Raw genomic sequence first — 19199 nt, forward strand, 5'->3', positions numbered from 1 at the left:
TCTGCTGGACTGCGATGTTTCCATCTACACCCTATGCTCATCCACGAATGTTGTTTCAGGATGGCGTTACAGGAATTTCACGTATTTCTCAGAAACAAGCTTGCGAATTGTAACATGTAAAAAAGCTGAGCGCAGTTAATTAGACACTGCCACGTCAAACGTAATAAGCAAGAGGACATAATACTCTTTCATAAATATATAATCGCAGCGGAAAATGAGCGACATAATTTTTCCAAATTTCTACTCGTATCGTTAGTCTCTCCGTGTTCACGAACTTGTCGTAACGCGTGGGTGAAAGTATCGCGCGCTCTACGCAATCGACAGAGAAACTTCCCCTTCCTGAAGCGAGGTTCTCGTTATGTAGACGAGTCAATTACGCCCGTTTTTGCTCTTGACACTTCAGGGTTTCTTCGAGCGAGATCGACGTGCACGCACATCTGTTCGAACGATCGGGATGTTGGTATCTAATTATTAATTTGCGTAATTACCGCACCGCGTGACACCGAGCAATTGGTTTTTAATTGAAGCCGATGACTACCCCCGTTTTAATGCAATTCTGATGTCGTGTTTCGGTGGCCGATGAAAATTGGAAGCATATAGACATATATTGAACTGACGTAGCCAGCCATTCGTATTTTAATTGGTTTTTCTACGCAAATAATTTACGAGCGATAATTTGACGCATCTCGTTGTTTTGTATTTAACATGTTCCTTATTAATAATAATGGTAATCGTGTGTATTATTATACAAGTATTATTTACATTATCATATTAGTTTACCTTCTCATTTTGTGTTGCAGGAAGACAAATAACGTTTCATTTAAATCCACGTTTCAGCGAACGCGAAATTCAACGTGAAAAATCAATTGTATCATTTTCTCTCACTTTTCCTGCCAACTTACACATATCAGGCAATATACTTGAAATACCGCTACGAAGATAGAAGGTTCTCCGGATTTTTTCCTGCCGATATGTACGCGTCAAACCGCGCTTCGACCGACTTGAAAAACTGGTGCCGATAATAACGAAACGAGTTTTGAGATAAAACGAGCGAGCAGCATTCAGTTCTGTATCACGTTCGGCAGATCCACTCGACGACCCCTCTCCTTTTTTACCTCTTTTCTCCCGTTTTTTCTCCTCACTCTATTCCTTTTTTTCTTCTCTTTTGCAGTGTCATGAATCTCAAAAAAAGTTGAACTATGACTTTTTGTTAACGAGAAATACAGGTACGCGATGATCGTTGGGAAGAAATCCCTCGCAAATGGCCCAGATGTGAAGCTGATAAAACATCGGTGAAAAGCAAAAGCTGACGATCGGTTTCAACGTTTGAAAAATGTGTATCGATACGCAGAATGTTGGATTATTGATAACAAAAACAGACAGACAGTTTTACTACCAAGATCGACAATCAGACAGTTGTACGCTGTGTTTCGAAAGTATTTAAATATTTACCATACGTCACTTTTACTTTATATGTTCGCTGTGTTGCACGAAGTATTTCGAAATTTCAATATCGCTGTAACGAGATAATTTTTATTAACGTTTCTATTATTTTCTCTAATATTTTAAGTGGATAGACTTTGTGAGATACCGTACATCTCCGATTCCAAATCCTCCCATTCAGTTTACATATTGTATTGTTCAACAACAATCGGCGCGCGTTTAAAAGGCATCGATAGATTTCGTACGTATTATTCGACGATATGGAAAGATACTTGATTCGATACGATTCACTGAAGTATACTACAGCAAGAGTATTTGGACGCACATAGGGGAAGGTCAGCTGCAGTTGTCGTGGTTGATAACTTCACGTATTCTGTGACTTTGGATTCTCTCCACTTTTCCGACTGAAAAAAAAGGAACTAGAACTTGTACGTTCCTTTTGTAACTTTTCGAGCGACTGACTTCTTTCTATTCCCTTTCATCCTTTGCTTCCTATCCCTATTTCCGTGAACGCTTCCGTGGACAATTGGCCCCGTATTCTTTTCACGAACAGTGACCATACGACTTACATTCGTGCCACGTTGAAAAAAATATCCAGTTCTGCAATTTTTAGGCTTGTAAACGCTGGATGAGTCGAGTAAGAATGTCTCGGTCGATCTAAATTTCCGCAGAGGAGCTAACACAGACGAGTTCATTTCAGGTTTTTCGTATATCTTTAGCTTTTCAAGTCGAACTGATAAAACATACGAGTACAATGGCTGACGAAAGTATTTCAACTTGCAAGCAAATTTACAAAATAGTTAGTATCGTTGGTAATTATTATTATTATTACTAATTAGTATATAATATATTAAATCGTAGCTTTAACTCAGACAAATAATTTTAGTGTCTTAAGAACATCTCCAGCCTATAATTGACACGAGAACTTCGTAACAATTATTTCATGTTTCCCTGGAATTTGAGAAACTTTTGAATGATTCAGCCCCGATCGAAATGTACCCGGGGGACACGGCACAGTTAAAACACACTGTTCACTGAATCGTATTGAATAGTTATGAACTGTTTCTATTCAAGCGATCGAGCATCATGAGCTTGTAACTTCCAGTTTGCGTTAATGTTCATAGCGAGCTGTGATGCATGTCATTCATTCGACATCACTTTCACGAGCCATTCGATAAAACCGGACACGATAATTCTGGCACGGCAAGCGTTTTATCGTGCTATCGGCGTTAATTTGTATGCCCGATAAGCGTGGAAATTGCAGCGACGTCTGAATGCTTGATTTTCGTTCGACCAAGGTGGTAGTTGTTTTCGACGAGTCACTCACATCAGTTGAATAGATTTTGCTCCTGCTTTCACGACTGTTCTTCATCGAAGTTTGGTACCCTTCCATTCAACTGGGCCATTAAGAGTTGGCTAATACCATGATTTAACTCAATGTCTTTTGTGCGACTCATGGTTTTCAAGGAAACGTCCGCCAAGTCATTATTCTCGCGAGAATAAATTTTGCTTCAAGTTTCAGGCTATCGTCTATGAAAAATATAATATCCAATATAATTAAATCGTGGACGTACGTGTAAATTCATATTTTTGTGAACGCAACCGAAGAAATAAAATGGCTACGAAATCGAAAGCTGGCTCGTTAATGAAAGTCGCTATTCAGAGTTAATGGTGCGCTTGATAATTCTGTTGCCATAGAATTTCGACTGCATTCGACGATTTAGTACGCCGATCTCGGGGCGATAACGCAAGAAGATCAAAGGGTAAAAGCTATACGTATCTATAATAAATGGTATCATTAATGGAGCCCAGTCGCCATAAGATCAGCGTGAAATATCCTGCAGCCATCATCTATAATAGTCTCGCGTGTGCCGATGAGTTCACGCTCGGATATATCCGAAAACCGCGATTATTTTTTGTCAAGAATATTTTAAACGGGACCAGAGAAAATTACTAAAAAATGAAGCCACGGATACTGACTAAAATATTCATTACTGATTGTAGGAAATTCGGTAATGAATATTTCAATTTCAGAAAAATTCTCGCCTAACTCGACTAACGATAAGATTCGTTAAACCTCAGATAATTATCGCCGTTGATCATGGAACGTGATAGTTATCAACGTTGGTTACAGAACGTTATATTACCGTTAAATAATAACTATGCAGCGATGGATAATATGTAGATAGCGAATTTTGTGTAAAGCGTTAGAAATAAGCCTCGTGAATCATTTTCTTGGGAAATATCGGAGATAACGAGGAAATTCTTGTTTGACATCGCAGAGGGATAAGGGAAATGCAGCAGTAGCCCCTTGAGGTGGGATCATGTTACACATGTCACAATAAATAAGTTCTAAAACATCAAAGAGCCTTATTGCCGTATCGAAGTATTTCCAAAAGCTTAAATAATTTATTTCATGTAATATTGGTGCGATAACTGTGCAATTAAATCGTTCGTATAATTATAACGCTTCAAAAATAGCGACGATAAATATTGCAAATTAAACGAATCTCTTATTATCGCCTTATCTTCTGTAAATATCTATATCCATTGAAATATCCATTTTGCGTGTTTCCATCATCAAACTAATTCCAAACGAAGGAGAATTGTCTAACGCCCATTAACTCCAAAAACGTTCGGGATGATAGATGTTATCGTGACAAGTAGCGTGCCATTCTGTAGTACCCTGGGAGACATCACTAACTGTTACTACTGTAAATGAAATATGCCAGACAAGCAGAACATTCCGCCATTCATTTGTTCGTCGAACGGAACAATAATAGCGAAGATATATTGCGCTGTAAACGATACGTAATTCCTATGTTTATAATTCTATGTTTCCATAGAAATCTGTCTTTCTTGTTAATGAATGTTAATGAATCGAAAGATTAGAAAATTTATTGTTAGAAAATTTAGATTTCGTGTGAAAAAGTTATAAATTAATGATAACTTTATTATAACATAATAATTTATAATATAAATTCTCTTTCCTAAAATTCTGCTCACACAAATACCAATAAATAAGATAGTTGCCTAATCTACTTTTCATTAAATACTAAATATATTGAAAACTCATTTAAAGGGGATCGTCCACGGTACTCTGGTCGTAAGATTCTCGCAAACAATGTTTTCGCAGAAATAATCCAACGTTTAGAGTGAACACAGTTCAGTTGGTCGCGAATGGAACAAAAGCTGGTGAGATTATTCTCTTCCTGCGGGATACTTGAAGCGCAAGAAACCGAATAGAATTCGTGCGATCGATCAGAAAACAATTTACATGAATGTGTCCGCCTCGCCACATACGTCTAGGTCCGCAACTGTTACAGAAAGAAGGATGTGCTTAAGACGTCACGATTCAGCTGGGAAATTCTTCCTTTTATTCCCCTTTTGCGTGGTCACCTTTGAAGCGACCTTACATCGCTCTCGTTGCACGCCTCGTTCGGGAGTTTAATGCATTTCGAATTTCCTCCTCTTTCCAGGCAACGTAGCCTTTCAAAGAACAGGACTATCGTCTTTCTGGGACTCGGCACTCGTCGTGATTGCCCGACAGTGCTGCGATCATTTAAAAAGATTGTACGAATTCCATGCTCGGACAGTGTCAATTTTCAGTTTCGAGCTCTCGCGTTTCTAACATTATGTGTATCCTTTGAGGCTCTACAACGCATCGTGAAACACCGATGCCATGGATTTAATTTACGATGAATTTCAAAGTGAAAATTGCGACCAACTGCGACTTTCTTTTATTGTACAGGTACTATTGCAATAAGATGGCAGCCCCACTTTCCCCTTAATTTGAGTAAAACAATAAAAAAGATAACGAAAAACCAATCATTATCAAATCATTGTTTGTAATGTACTATAAATTTGTGGTCGGATAATATACACAGCAATAAATTGATTTATACCTAACTTTAACCAAATCTTTACTCGAAGGAAAAATATTATCAAAATTGAAGAATAAACTTGAAAGTTGTAATCTGAAATGCTCAAGACAACGATAGTCATCTTGCCCACAGACGTGTCAATTCATAGGAATCTTACTTCGTATGTTCCCATATTCATCCATTAAAGGTATTTAACGTGGAACTTGTTAATGAGATAATTGTTGCATATTATCAGTAAATACCTTGTTACATATTTTCTATCGAAAAAGCGCGTTATTTTACGATTCTCGTTATAATTTAATACTACGTCAGTAGTACCAAAGTAGTGTCGGACAGTGACTAGTCAGCCAGTAGATGTAACGTCTACAGATGTCTTTGAAAGTGAAGTTCTATGAAGACATAATGATATCGAACAACTGCGAGGAGACATTCTTTAAACTAAAGGTTATCCAAGCACTTTTCTTGGTACTTTATAAATGCATCAAAAGAAGGTAAAGCTTATGTAACATCCTCTAACAAAGGAGAAGTGGAAGTGACTCGTTTAAAAAGCAATGTGGGCTCATATCAGATAAGGTCAAAACCGCAGTTCTTCAGAAACGTGTTCTTTCCGAGATACCCTTACAAAATGTTGCACGAGGATTCTCTACAATGACGAAATGGCGATCTTTTTAAAAATTAAATTTTTTAGTCATATAAATTGCTTTTAAGCTCTAGTTCGAATTGCTTTTGGTTCGATTTCGTTGGAATTCGAGCAATTTCTCCACGATAGCGGACAAAAGAAAATTTTTAGTTGAAATTTTTGTATGCGAGTAATTTTTGATTTTACCTAGACATTTTTTATCCTGGTAATAGTTATCTAATTTACAATTTACAATTACATTTTATATAAATACATTTTACAATTTCATCTTTTTTTGTATCACTTATCTTTCAAATTTTCTTTTGCCCGCCATTGTATACAGGATTGCTCAATTTTCATTGTCGGACTTGGATTTTTACGTATAAAAGGAGAACGCATTTTGTATGCACGGAAAAACTGAAAAGCCGTTATTGAAATTTCGAATGATTGGTAGTTTGTGGAAAACTAAATAGATGAATGAAAACGTGTACTAAATTTATTTATCTACTTAACTTTTCTTACGGTACAGAAAATCAAGATCAATTTCTACCGAAGCATCTAAACACGTTCAAAGAAACCAACATCAAACACGGCGTCTCGTAACTTTGCACCTTCGACAAGTAAACTTCGAAAGTCTCAACCGTTGCAAGGTTGGAACTACCAGCAAAGGTATCACGCACACGTAGAAACACAGGCTGGAAACAGAGCGATGTGTTCGGCTGTTAAATACGTCCGTTCTCTACAGAATTGCACGACATCCCGAAGACGTTGAATAAATTATGAAGCATTATCCTTCGTAATACCGCAGCGATAGCGTGACGCGACGATGTTCTCGATGTACTGTATGTTAACTTAATGAAATACAGCTGATTCCTCTAAAGGAAATAGCTTCTTATCGATTGGATTTGAAGATGATCAATAAATGCAGGAAATCTATACAAAACAATATATTTCAGTTTCTAGGTTTGTGGTTTTTTATTTCATAAAAATGATCGTGTAATTAAAAATCGTACTTATTAACTCTGCACGATTTTCCAATTTTTCTGCATTTTAATATCGATATAAACTTGCATCTAATTAATATGTAAACGCTATAATAAATACAACAACGCGTGGATACTTTTTGTAGCTATTGTAGTTATTTCTCCTATCGTAGACTTCAGAACAGGAAATACATATTTACCCGTGCGTTGTCGTAAGAACGACGAATCTCAACAATTTATATCTTCCAGTGTATCCTTACGACATATGGGCTCAATAGCTAAATCTTCCCTGGGGTTGAAATCTTGCCTTCTTTTCCATGTGAAACGTTAAAGCTGCAAGTTCGCTGCCGCTCAGCAAAATATAGCAGAAAGAGGAAACTTAGAAAATAAAGCGTCTGATAAAAAGGAGCACTTTGAACGCGATCGAAAAGCATTCTAACGAAAGTTCGCGTCATCGAATTTCTTCGTCGAAAACTTCTTCTCTCGATGGAGCTAATTAGCGGATCGCGTTTCCTATATTTATAGCTGAACCGATGTAGTACTTGGCGGAGCGACGATCTTCGTAGCAGCTCGTATATCATTGCGGCCTGAATGCGCCGATAGCTCGTCGAGTATCATGGAGATGAGACGCGGAAGGAGAGAGAGAGAGAGAGAGAAAGAGACGGAGGGGGCTATATATCCGCAAATTATTGAGCCGGTTGGTTGGCTTTCGAGTCGTATGGCTTGATTGAACTCGGCAGCAATGCACACGAGATCGTTAGACGATGGCATGAGTATCGATTCTGCCTCGCGATCGAGCCTACAGTGTCGCGTATTGTCGCGTATACCGACTGGTCTCTCCATTTCTCTCTCTCGTTTCACGCGGCTAACACCGTGACACATCGTTCTCTTGCTCGTTCTCGAGAAACGCGACCAGGTAGATAGGAGGGAGCCTCGATGTGTCGAAGTCACCTCACTGGTGTTAATCACGATTGATTGTTGTGTTCTGGGACGCGTGTAACTTTCGTTGTCGCTCGAGTGTCTGGTCGAGAGACTGGTAACCAGACTGCGGATTTTCATGTAAATTTATATTTTCGAGAATATTCTTAAAAAGAAGTAAAACCTTGATGGAGAATCGTTTGGCTTGGTCAATTAATGAATTGAGTCTATCTGCAAGAGACGCGGAGAGATCATCGTGCAATCGATCACTGTGCATTCTCCTCGCACGAACAGCGGAGGGATACCGATTAGTATACTACGAAACCACGACGAAGCTATCGCAGGACACACGAGGAAGGATAAGCAGTACGGAACCGTGCGTTTACCTGTAGCGAGACCACGAAGCTGCTGTTTAAACGCTCTGTTCGACGACGATTGTAGATCTACGACGATGGATCGAAGCACAAGTAGAAGAATTAATAAAGCATTAAATTGTGAATTGATGAAAAAATGGTTCATCTGTGAAATATATTGTAACTCAAGTTCTTATGCTTAAGATAAAAAAGACAGTGCAGGATAATTCCAGAAATGGACGAGATAGATCGTGAAGAAAATTTTGAAATCCAACTCAGACTGCTATTACTATAACGTATCATAGCAAAGCTCAACATCTTCGTTGATTAATTTCCATTCGTAATAGGAAACTTCTTTATTATGAAAATCATATTATGACATATAATAGAAATGTAAGTCTTTTTCTATATTATAAAATTGAATACTAAACTCAGATAATACGCGTAAGAGTAAATCATGATATTTCAAACTAAATGCATTTAATATTAATGCGAACCAGATCTGAAAATTTAATGTTGACCTATTAATAAAACGCAAGTCACATCAACATAAATATGAAAATATTGAAATATGATGAATATTAAAATTTCTTTGTCTGCGAGTAGAAAGTTCTTCGAATCTTTTAAAGCTTAAGATTTTATTTGATAGTGTACCACCATAATCCCCGTAAGCAGTTCGTAAGTAAATGAAAGTTATATTGAAAAGACGACGTTCTGAGATGTCTAAAAGTACGTTGAACAGACTGTGCACATTTTAACAGTATCGTAACTGATAAAATATATAAGAAATATTATCGCATTTAATATTTGATAAGAGGAGGAAAAGAAATTTCAATGCAAAAGATATTATAAATAAATCAAACACCTTGAAATATTTAAAAAACGTTAATAGTAATGCTTAAATTAATATAATTGTTAATTACTTGAATTAATAGTATAGCGATTAACAATAAATACTGTTAATAATAAAATTGCATTAACAACATCAATTCAAAGAATCTGCCTTTTTCTCATTCGATTTTATCGCTTTCTTTTCGTTCGCTCTACGCTATCCGCGCGATTCATTGTAAAATTGATAATGCACCATGTCACGCGATTATCACATAAAACGAGCACAGCTGTATACCCGAAGCAATCACGGAAACGCGAGAAACACGATGATTCAGGAAGTGCTTTATGATACGTTTGTCGGCGATATCGATCGATATATTTCTACAGGCATGTATCAATGAAACCATATTGTGTTTTCGTCGCGTGCATTAGGTCGCAAGCTGACCACTTCGAGATACGCGATGTATAGTCCGCTAAAAGGATTTGACAAGATATAGAGAGACGAATACAGAGGTGAATTCTGCTTATCTGGTATCATCCTACTGTAGTTAGATCAATGGTACAACACACAGTATCTGACACTGCTAACAGTGAATATACTATTGGCAACACGGTGATTGACACGTTCAACCTAGCCCATTTTCATCAGTCTAAAATTGGAAACTAAACGATACTGTCAATCATGGATTATTCAGAATGAATTATTCTATAGCACTGATTCTTATGATTCTTATAAACCTGAGTAACGATAGTAGTTATCGGAAAAGTGCATTCACAGAATGTCGTGTTGAAATTACTTTGATTAAACGTGTATGATAATTTTCATAAAATACACGACAATTAAAACAAGACCTTCGGGTATGTTCCCTTTGTAAATTTACATCGGTGATAATACGAGAATAATTTTGCATTCAGCAAGTGAAACGTTTTGTTCTAACGAATTGTTTTTAAGCAACACGTGTCTTTTCTATTTTCGATTTTAATGCTATTTTCTGAAACACTTCAAAGAGATAAACCTATAACTCAGCTATAAAATTTTCCCACTACTCCTTGGTCCATAACAAAACAATTTATAACACCCGAAACTTTTCGTTTACGTAATCTTCTTCATGAAACTTTAATTAATTAGTACGAAAGTTAAATTAAGTTCTTTACACCTGACTTGAGAAAAAATGACAAGGAATGATCTGATATATGTTTGTATAAGTATTATGTAGAATCTTATAAAAAACAAGCAAGTAATACTTTTAAAGCGTATACGTAAAGCGTATGACTGAAAATTTCGCAATTAGTCTAACAGGCATAGAATTAATGTTGGTCCAACCATCTGCCATAAAATCCTCTTTAATCAAAAGTCTAGCAAATCCTGGATTAAATATTTTATTGAAAGTAGAAACGTGTTGCAGCCACGAATGAATCGAACTGGAACTTACGTGATTTTCAATGATATTTGTGGAATTCAAAGCGTACTACTTCTCAATTTTCTATGAAATTTGACTAGTTCCCGCGTAAAGTTGCGCTTTTCGTATGTTTTTTTGAACGAAATAATTTAATCATATAAGGATTTATCGTATTTTGCAAATTCCAATATTTGTTTAAAATGCCTAAATACTTTTTTATCAGCATTTTTACTGAATTATATTTATGCAAATTGATATTTTTACAAAGATTTTGATATTCTTTGTGCTTTTTTATTCGCGTTCGTCTTCGTCCATTGCTACACAGTTGCGCTTGATACAAATTCATCGAACAGCACAAAATTAAACAAATGTAGTCAAATATCAATGAGTGCGCGGATTTTATTAATCAAAATCAATGATACACGTGGCACGGTATCGCAAAATCAGCTATGTAAGAAACGGAGCAGAATTTTCCACGAGATCTGGTATTATCTTCTTTTATGGTAGTCAATCGGCAGCGTCAGATTGCGGGATTGAAATCAAACCTGGCCCAGCAGCTTCCCTTTCAATAAATCAACCAATACCGGAACATCTGGCCTTCTGAAACTTCTCCCTTCCTTCCTGGTCCTTTGAACCGGAATGAAAACCTCTTGGAAGAAAGGGAGCGAAGCTTTCAGTCTGTTTAGGTACGCAGAAGCAATCATCTATCCCTGAGGCATAGAAAAGGGATCGTTAAGCGTTTCTCGAGAATTTAGCGATCATTTGCTCGCTCGTTCTTTAATACTTCGTTACACACTCGAACGAAAGGTAATTAGCTGGCCATGCAGCGCAACCTCTGGGTCTTGACTTCGCTTCATCCCTCCCGTCTCGCCTCCTGCGCCAGCCACTTCTTCATCCGTGGCCTCGTTTCCCGGAAACATTAGAATTAGCCGTGAAATTAGCATATTCAGAAGTTTTGCAGTTTAACGGACGACTTGTACGCGCTCCAGACGAGCAATCTCTTGCCGGCGGTTGCACCGGATGTCTTAAAGCAGCCCCTGGTGCAAACAATGTAGTCACGTCGTCTTTCGGACGGAAAAACGTCTCTGTTCGGACTAATTATCGCAGGTGGTAGAAAGGGATATCCAGCGGATATCCGGGTTAACGAAGAGACGTGAACGGGCAACTTCTAATCTCCGATTCCTTCACCGCCGCCTTTTCGCTAAGAATTCCTCCTTTTGGCGCGATTCTGCTCAGCGAAATTCTTTGAAATTGTGCCGCTTCCACGAAGCAACTGGCTGAATTGTCCTTGTAACCGAGTTTCCAGTTTGCCTCTCGATTTCGAAATTCAACACTTTCCCGCTCTTCACTGCCGTTTTCTACGACCTGTTGACTATATTTCCAGCATTTCCGAGAAATATAAAATAGCAGTTATGTCTAATGGATGTGTATATAGACATGTATATATATGCCTAGATATTTTTCAAAATTATTTATACCATTTAGCGGTGATTGTTATAACTAATTGAGGTCTGAAGTTTACTTATGCAAAGATCTTATTTCGTGTAATCTTATTTGCTTGGACGCGGCTCTTTGTTAAACGTGACGTTATAATACCGTGCATTCAACAACGGACAAGTAGCGATTCTCATAGCGCGACTATCGTTACGAAATTTCTTGCAATGAAAAGCGTTATAGCTCTAAATACGCCTAAATGTACGTTTTGTATTACTCATTCTCGTTTGTTATTCCTTTACTTTTTAAACGCCTACAAAAATTTCAAATCGCGAGTATTTTGATTTTCATGTCCCGTAGTAAAATGTCACCATTGATTGTTTTATTTCTATTTTATTGTTAAATACAGCTATTTATATATTTTTTTAAATAATCTCTATACTATAATAGATTTTCTAAACTATTCTGTTCACCGAATCGTCAACTCGTCGCGAAAATCGCGAATTTTGAGTTTCCTGTCCCGTAGTAACATATCAGCATTGATTGCTTTATTTATATTTCATTGTTAAATACAGCTATTTATATATTTTGTTAAAATCATCCCTACTATAGTAATAGTAGATTTTCTAATATATTCTGTTCACCGAATCGTCAACTCGTCGCGAAAATCGAAACAGCCAGCAAATCGATATAACGGTACATGATTTTTCGCTCAACTTGAGAAAAATATTTATTTAGTTTTCCAATGGATTCATTTGCATGGATAAATGGCTGTATGCTTACAGAAAGAGTCATATCCCGTGGCCGTTATTGCTATCGATTGAGAATATTCAAAAGAACAACAAAATCGGAGAAATTAAATACGAATCCACCGCTCAAATTGTGTTTCTAGAGATAAATACTTGTTTGCCTCGAATTCAATTCGTAATTTACACAGAGAATTTGTTGCACCAGGAAGCGTTGTACATCAAATTGAAATGATTTTTGCACAAATAATTTTATCTGGTGCTGCAATTGAAAAAAAAGTTCATACGTTGCACACCATTAAAAATATAAAAACTTCAATCGAAATAGATTGAGTCAACAATTTTTTCTTCATCGCAATTTACGTATTTCTGTTTTTAGCGAAGTGTTATAAGGTGAAATCGATCTGTTACTAACGATTACAAATTTTATAATCTTCCAATATTGAAAGTCATTGAAATTGAATTCCTATTTAACAAGGTTACGCTAAAGCCGAATTTCATCGCCTGGTCTTCCGCTTCATCGAGATTTTTCCCATCAAGATGGTTCCCTGTCATTAATTAAACGCCACTTGAGAAGGAGAAAAGCTTTTCCCTTCCCAAGAAGCAAAAGTTGGAGGATTATTTACTTCGACCACCACTCCCCAATAATGTCCCTACACCGTGGGCTTCGGCTGCCAATCATGAGAACTTGCTAAATTACCTGTGTTCCGTTCAGCCATCGAATTTATTTCGTCGATACAATAATGGCAAAACTTTTCTACTCTTGGCTGTGTGTGATTGAAATATCTAACAGAAGGAATTTTTGTAACGTCGAGTAACTCACAAGATATACAGACTAGACTCGCAACTTTCTGTTTAATCTTTTTTTAACTCTAACTGAGAGAGAGAAAAAGGCATAAATGGATATTAACCGATCGAGGATCAACATTCCGTTAACGTAATAACTCATCCGTGATCTTTTCCAGTCCATCTACACGTTATTGGATTCCATTTTTTAACGTCGCGTTTATGAAAGAGAATGCCGAGGATTTGTTTAATATTTTCCTTCTTACTTTCTTCCGTCTATCTAAATTCTACAGTGTCACGAAGTTTGAAAGAACTGCAGAATTTATGTACGTCAATATGCTAAATTATTCATCTTTCTTAAATTATGGAAATTATTCTTGTGCTGGAAGAAATGATAATTAATTTATAACGGGCTGTGTATTAGCGAAACACGAGTAGACAGCAGTAGCTAACGTTTTTTTTCAATTAATTAGATTCTCGACGAAACCATGCATATTTACGCGCGGCTGCAGCAAAGTTTCGTAGCCGGGTATGCAAAATTCAAGAGAACGCCCAGGAGTCATATCTATTTCATCGACAGGTTTCAAGCTCGTGCTGGAATTTATAGCAGCGTTGAAGCTATCGCCGGCACAGAATTGGTAAAAAAGATATATATATTAACGGCGTAAAGTTTACTGCTTATTATGCTTGAAAAATATGTGATATCGATCGCATGCAAAAGGATAATATTATTTACGTTTGAAAAGGAGAAATATTAATCTGATAAGGGAAGCATCGAGGTATCATTTTCAATGGAAGGTACAGCGTATGAAAAGCAGTTTTGTTAAATCGAATATGTTTTCCAATGCGACAAACATTTATTCGGATTATTTCGTACTGTCATCGTTTCGTAGAGGATCCTTCTACTTGGACTGCAAAAAATAACTACAAAAAGTGGCTACAAAAAGTTTTTGCACGCGCCATTATTTTACAATCAAACGTTTGCTCGCAGTATGTTTCATTTTCAAGGTATCAATTTTTTGCAATCATGTGATATCATATCGCAGAGAAGAAGATATTTGGAAAAAAAGAAAAACAAGGAAAACCGTACCTAGAGTTAACTATTCCTTTTATCCAAGTATCGTGCAATTAATTCGTACTAAAGTGAAAACAAAGCTGCACTCGCTGTGGATACGTAGTTAGTGAAAGCCCGAGGCTAAGGAAAACGAAAGAAGGAATTGTATCAAGAGCAAGCACGTCTAGAAAGGCGAGCCCGAGAAGCAGGGAGCAGATTCGTTTGCCTGGATCTACAAATCTCAGTTTGGTTCAATCTTCCTTCGCGCTAACTGGACGCTGACAACGAAACGATCGTCAGAGTTACAATGGATTTCACAGCGCTTTATAATCGAACGGAGGTAATCGCCGCCTCCATTCCAAGTGCAATTACTGGCCACTGTTCGAGCGTCTCCAAAGCCTGCAATTAAACTTTATCTTTAATCGATGTAACCCTGGGATAACGATCCTTTACAGATTTCGTCCAGCTTTGTAAGTTAAATTCAAGAAATCGGGATATTAATTGTCAACTAGAATGTTCGAACGTGAAGCCAGATTTCGTGGATACGATAGTAAAACGTCAGCGAAGAAATACCATTCGTGCAGAAGGAAGGTGTCAAATATGATCGTGAAACTTTGGAAAATTTGAAACACGCGAAAATACGAATTTCAAAAACTCGCCAGACGTCTGTTCTCTCTCTGTTCGATGGTTTAATTTATATTAGCTCCATTTATACGAGCATACAGTTCCTTCTACAGAGAAACCGTGAGAGAAAAAATTCTATTGAAAAGTTTTATTCCGATTTTCAATTTCCTGCCCTTTGAACTACCTGTTTCGTATGTAAATAAAAAATGTATTTAAAAAGAGAAAGAGAAGTGAACGGTAGGGCACAGTCTTTATCGAATAATAATTCTTGTTTTATTTGAAAGAAGTCTTTATGAAAGTAAATGAATGAATGAACATTTTTTAAACACTATATTTTCCGTGATTCTGTATTTACTTCACTCTCTCGAGCGAATTAATTGCTTACTTAATATGTATTAAATCTTCTTTTCGTGTTTATGTTTTTAATTACTATTTAACGAGTTTCTCGCTTCCTGTGTTCCGAAGAAGATCGCGACTCACTCCCCTAAAACGTGCAATGAATTTTTAAATAGTCTCCTTTTAGATTCTCGAAACTATACGTACATGTTTCTTTGCTTTTATATAACACGTAACTAGACTGCGAATTTTTATGCGTTTGTAGAAAATTTGGAATTGTGAAATTGCACGGAACACACGGAACGCGGAAAAATGTATAAAATATCCAGAGTATAGTGCTATAATTTTTTACCAGGGTTCTAGCCTTTTTCACTCTTTAAAGTATAATACGAACGTGCGTGAAAGTCCGCGGTCTACATATAACGTTTCACACTTTATCAATACACGTCTTTCGTTACAAAATTTATACTTAATAATTAAATATTCCAAATCGAATAAAAAAGAGGGGAGATAGGAGACACGAGTGGAAAGAATGGAAGAAATGAAATGAAAATACAGCTGACAATCGAATATTTTGCATCGTTTAACTCGAACCACGTCCAACGGTTCGCAAAGCAGAAAACAATCCGTAGACTCTGTGCAATGTAGCGAATATAACGTACACGGTGTTTTACACATTTCGCCAATAGCAACGGTTCCGTTGTAATTAAACGACGGTTCTTCGTAATTGAACGACAATGAATAATGCCACGTGGAATAGAGCAACGTGTCTTTGTGGTAATGACGCTAGTCCACAGCTGAGGATCGCGTGTAATAAGTTAATTGCACTAATTACTCGTAACTCGACTTGAAATTGCTTCGATGTAATAACGAAATTTTCTACGATGAAACGCTCTTAGTCGGTTATCATCCGCAAACTTGCGTGGCACGCTTGCACTTCGTTGAATAAATTAGCTGACCGTTAATTTCAATGTTTTCGGAGTTAGCGTTAAACAAATTTGATATATGATCAAACAATGTTGTTGACTAGTCCAGCGCATTTTCTTTGAATGTCTCTCTTGTTCGTTGCGAGGCATTACAATTTAACTAGAATTACGAGGCATCGTAATTTATTTATTAACGATAAAAAGGCAAACGTTCCATTAATTATCTAGAAAGATTATTTAATCAATTATGTAGACCGTGTCGCATTAAATCGTAAAATGTACAAAATGTCACTTCTTCAAATGAAACTTCTTCTCTTTGTGATTTGTTTTATTTAGAGAACGCTCACTAGGAATATAATTTAAGATAAACGTAATTATGCTTTCTTGCTGTATCGCAGAATACAAGATGAAAGTTGAGTTATTTTTGGAAAAAGCAAGTAGAACGACGCGACCTAAGAAACGTAAAACGAAGACGAGAATATTTTCTTTCAAATTTGGTATTACTAACAATGCTTAGAAGTACATGGTCAACACTCAAACGGGAGGAGAAACTTATGGTATATCGCCAGAGGCTTTCTTTTTAGCTCGACAAAAGGTTAAAATTTACTGTTTCTTTTCGCATTGTTTCGCGAACTATCCAGTTTGAAAGAAACTGCAAGAAACTTTGGACATAAACGGGAACCTCGGAATTAAGTCGATAATTGATAAAGTTACATAACGTATCGATCAATAAATTTCCATAGTTAACAACTCTTAATTAAATTCAAATTTCTTTAATACCTCGATGTTGCGAAGAATTTTCGTTTCATGATTTATCTTATTTGGAAATCGACGACAGCTCTCTTGGAAAATATCGATTTTAAAATTATTGTTTACGCCATTTTAGGTATTACACCGGCGGTTTCCAATCTTTATGCTACTACGTCTCCACGAAAAAAAAAATATTTTTTTGCGCCTCCCTATCTCTTACTTTTTTAATAAATATAATAATATAGATACATTTTAAATAATAACTTTATTACAAAAAAGACTGGAAACTACAATTAACAGAATAATAACAAGGCTGTAACATATACATGCGTTACGATTTGAAGTTTTATTTATTGGTAGATATTGTGGCATGGAAATTAATATTTTATTAAAAAATTTTTGACGCCTCCCAGATTGAAACCTGCTGAGTCACAATATCAATTTTGATGTAAATAATTTCAAGAAAACTCCATAATCTCATTTAATGAAGAGGCAGCTTTGGTAATACGCAACTGGTTGATGGGATATCGTACTTGCGTATTTTAAAATTGCTCTTATTCGAGGAGCACATATATACGTCTTCGCGTAGCAAACATATATTTTTTAAGCAAAAAAATCTCGTGCCATGATTCTGGTTAAGGAGCATGAAAAACAAAAAAGAAACGCAAAGAAAAGCAAAGAAAAGCAAAGAAAAGGCGGTTTGAGACGGAAGGCAAAGGGCAAGAGAGGAAGAGAGAAATTTATCACGTACAGATGTCTGCGAAGATACATCAGGATAATGAGATCCGTGCTCCTTTCTCTGCCATAAACTTGTAAAAAAAAACTCGACACCGTAACAATGTCCCCTGGTCCACGAGTGATCCATCCTCGTTCCTTCTTTTTACGACGGATTCGAAAAGGCTCGGTGTCGGTGGGTAACGAGTGACAGTAGTTCCTTACGGCAGCGCTCAGGTTCAAGAACTTCGTGTGGGAAACGTCGTCGCCGACCTTGCAGCACAGACTGTCCAGCGTCCACTAACGTTTCCGCATTTTTACGAGTGTGTACTGTCGACCAGATTGCGATCGATTGCACGCTGACAGAGGAATTCATGACTCTAAGCCTGTGTGAGGAAACCAGAAAATACTGGAATCTCTTTGTACCACTGAACTAAATTTAGTTAGCAAAAGTTTAGAAGCCAGAGGTTGCAAGTTATCGATGTTGATAGAAATCAATGAATATTAAATTTAATAACAAGTTAGGTTTAATAACAAATAACCTGTTTAATAACAGGTGACAAGCTTAGTGATAAGACGAGTGAAGATAAGAACAAGCTCTCGTCAAAGTAGAATTATTAAAGTGCCAATACGTAACGAGACTGATCTAAAATAATTATACCCGAGGATAATGTAACATTATATTTTAATGAGTATAACGTATCATATAATCTTACCAATTATTTGTGAATTGTTGATTGTTAATTGTTATCACAATATACACGCGCTAATACATGTACTAAAACGTGCATGTGTTTATATTGATATGTCGTTGTAATTGAATACATGGATCACATCTGATCAGGAGTCCTTTGGTTAGTAAAAAGCACAAAGATGAATAGATTACGGTTGAAAAACTGATTCTTTTAAAAGTCTGAAATAATGGGAGAAAATAGAGAAAATGTATTACTTTCGAAAAAATTATGTGCTAATTTAATACAAACTATTAGTAAATTATATATATGTCGAAGATGAAAGAACACCGGAGCCTTTGGAATTTTGGATAATCCCGAAACATCGTAACCTAGAGTCTACTATAGCTGTAATTGAACAATTGTAGTTATTCAATCCGATTGTAATTGTTCGAGAGTTGTGATAATGAGCTTGGTTTCGAGGCAACAGTCAGTCGCCGAACGTAGCCGCGGTCACGGGATGAACGCTTTGTCTAACAAAGGCATGGAATAATTCTATAGCTCTCCTTAAAAAGGAAATAGTTGTAACACTCGACAGTAAACATTCCAACGGTCTCTGTCCCGTAACTCGCCACACGCAGACCCTATTCTTCGAGTAAGATGATTGCCAGATGTCGATGCGTCTCCGCAGTACATGTTCGGCTAGCCCGAGGGCCCGTTATAAATC

General features: G+C 36.7%; 1 protein-coding gene and 1 long non-coding RNA gene across 3 annotated transcripts in view; one reads left to right on the plus strand and one right to left on the minus strand.

Moving 5' to 3' along the window:
- LOC100744814 (lachesin-like) overlaps positions 1-19199 on the plus strand; it is a 267532-nt gene that overhangs the window by 67906 nt on the left and 180427 nt on the right. The gene's annotated exons all lie outside the window — the stretch shown is intronic.
- The window catches only part of LOC117151893, a 3086-nt gene continuing 1518 nt past the window's right edge, over positions 17632-19199 (minus strand). Inside the window, exons 2-3 of the long non-coding RNA XR_004462050.1 lie at positions 18518-18714; positions 17632-18187 (exon numbers count right to left, since the gene is read on the minus strand). This is a non-coding gene — a long non-coding RNA (uncharacterized LOC117151893). The remainder of the gene's footprint in view (positions 18188-18517; positions 18715-19199) is intronic.

The sequence above is a fragment of the Bombus impatiens genome, unplaced genomic scaffold (assembly GCF_000188095.3).
Source record: "Bombus impatiens unplaced genomic scaffold, BIMP_2.2 scf_0517, whole genome shotgun sequence".
Lineage (NCBI taxonomy): Eukaryota > Metazoa > Arthropoda > Insecta > Hymenoptera > Apidae > Bombus > Bombus impatiens.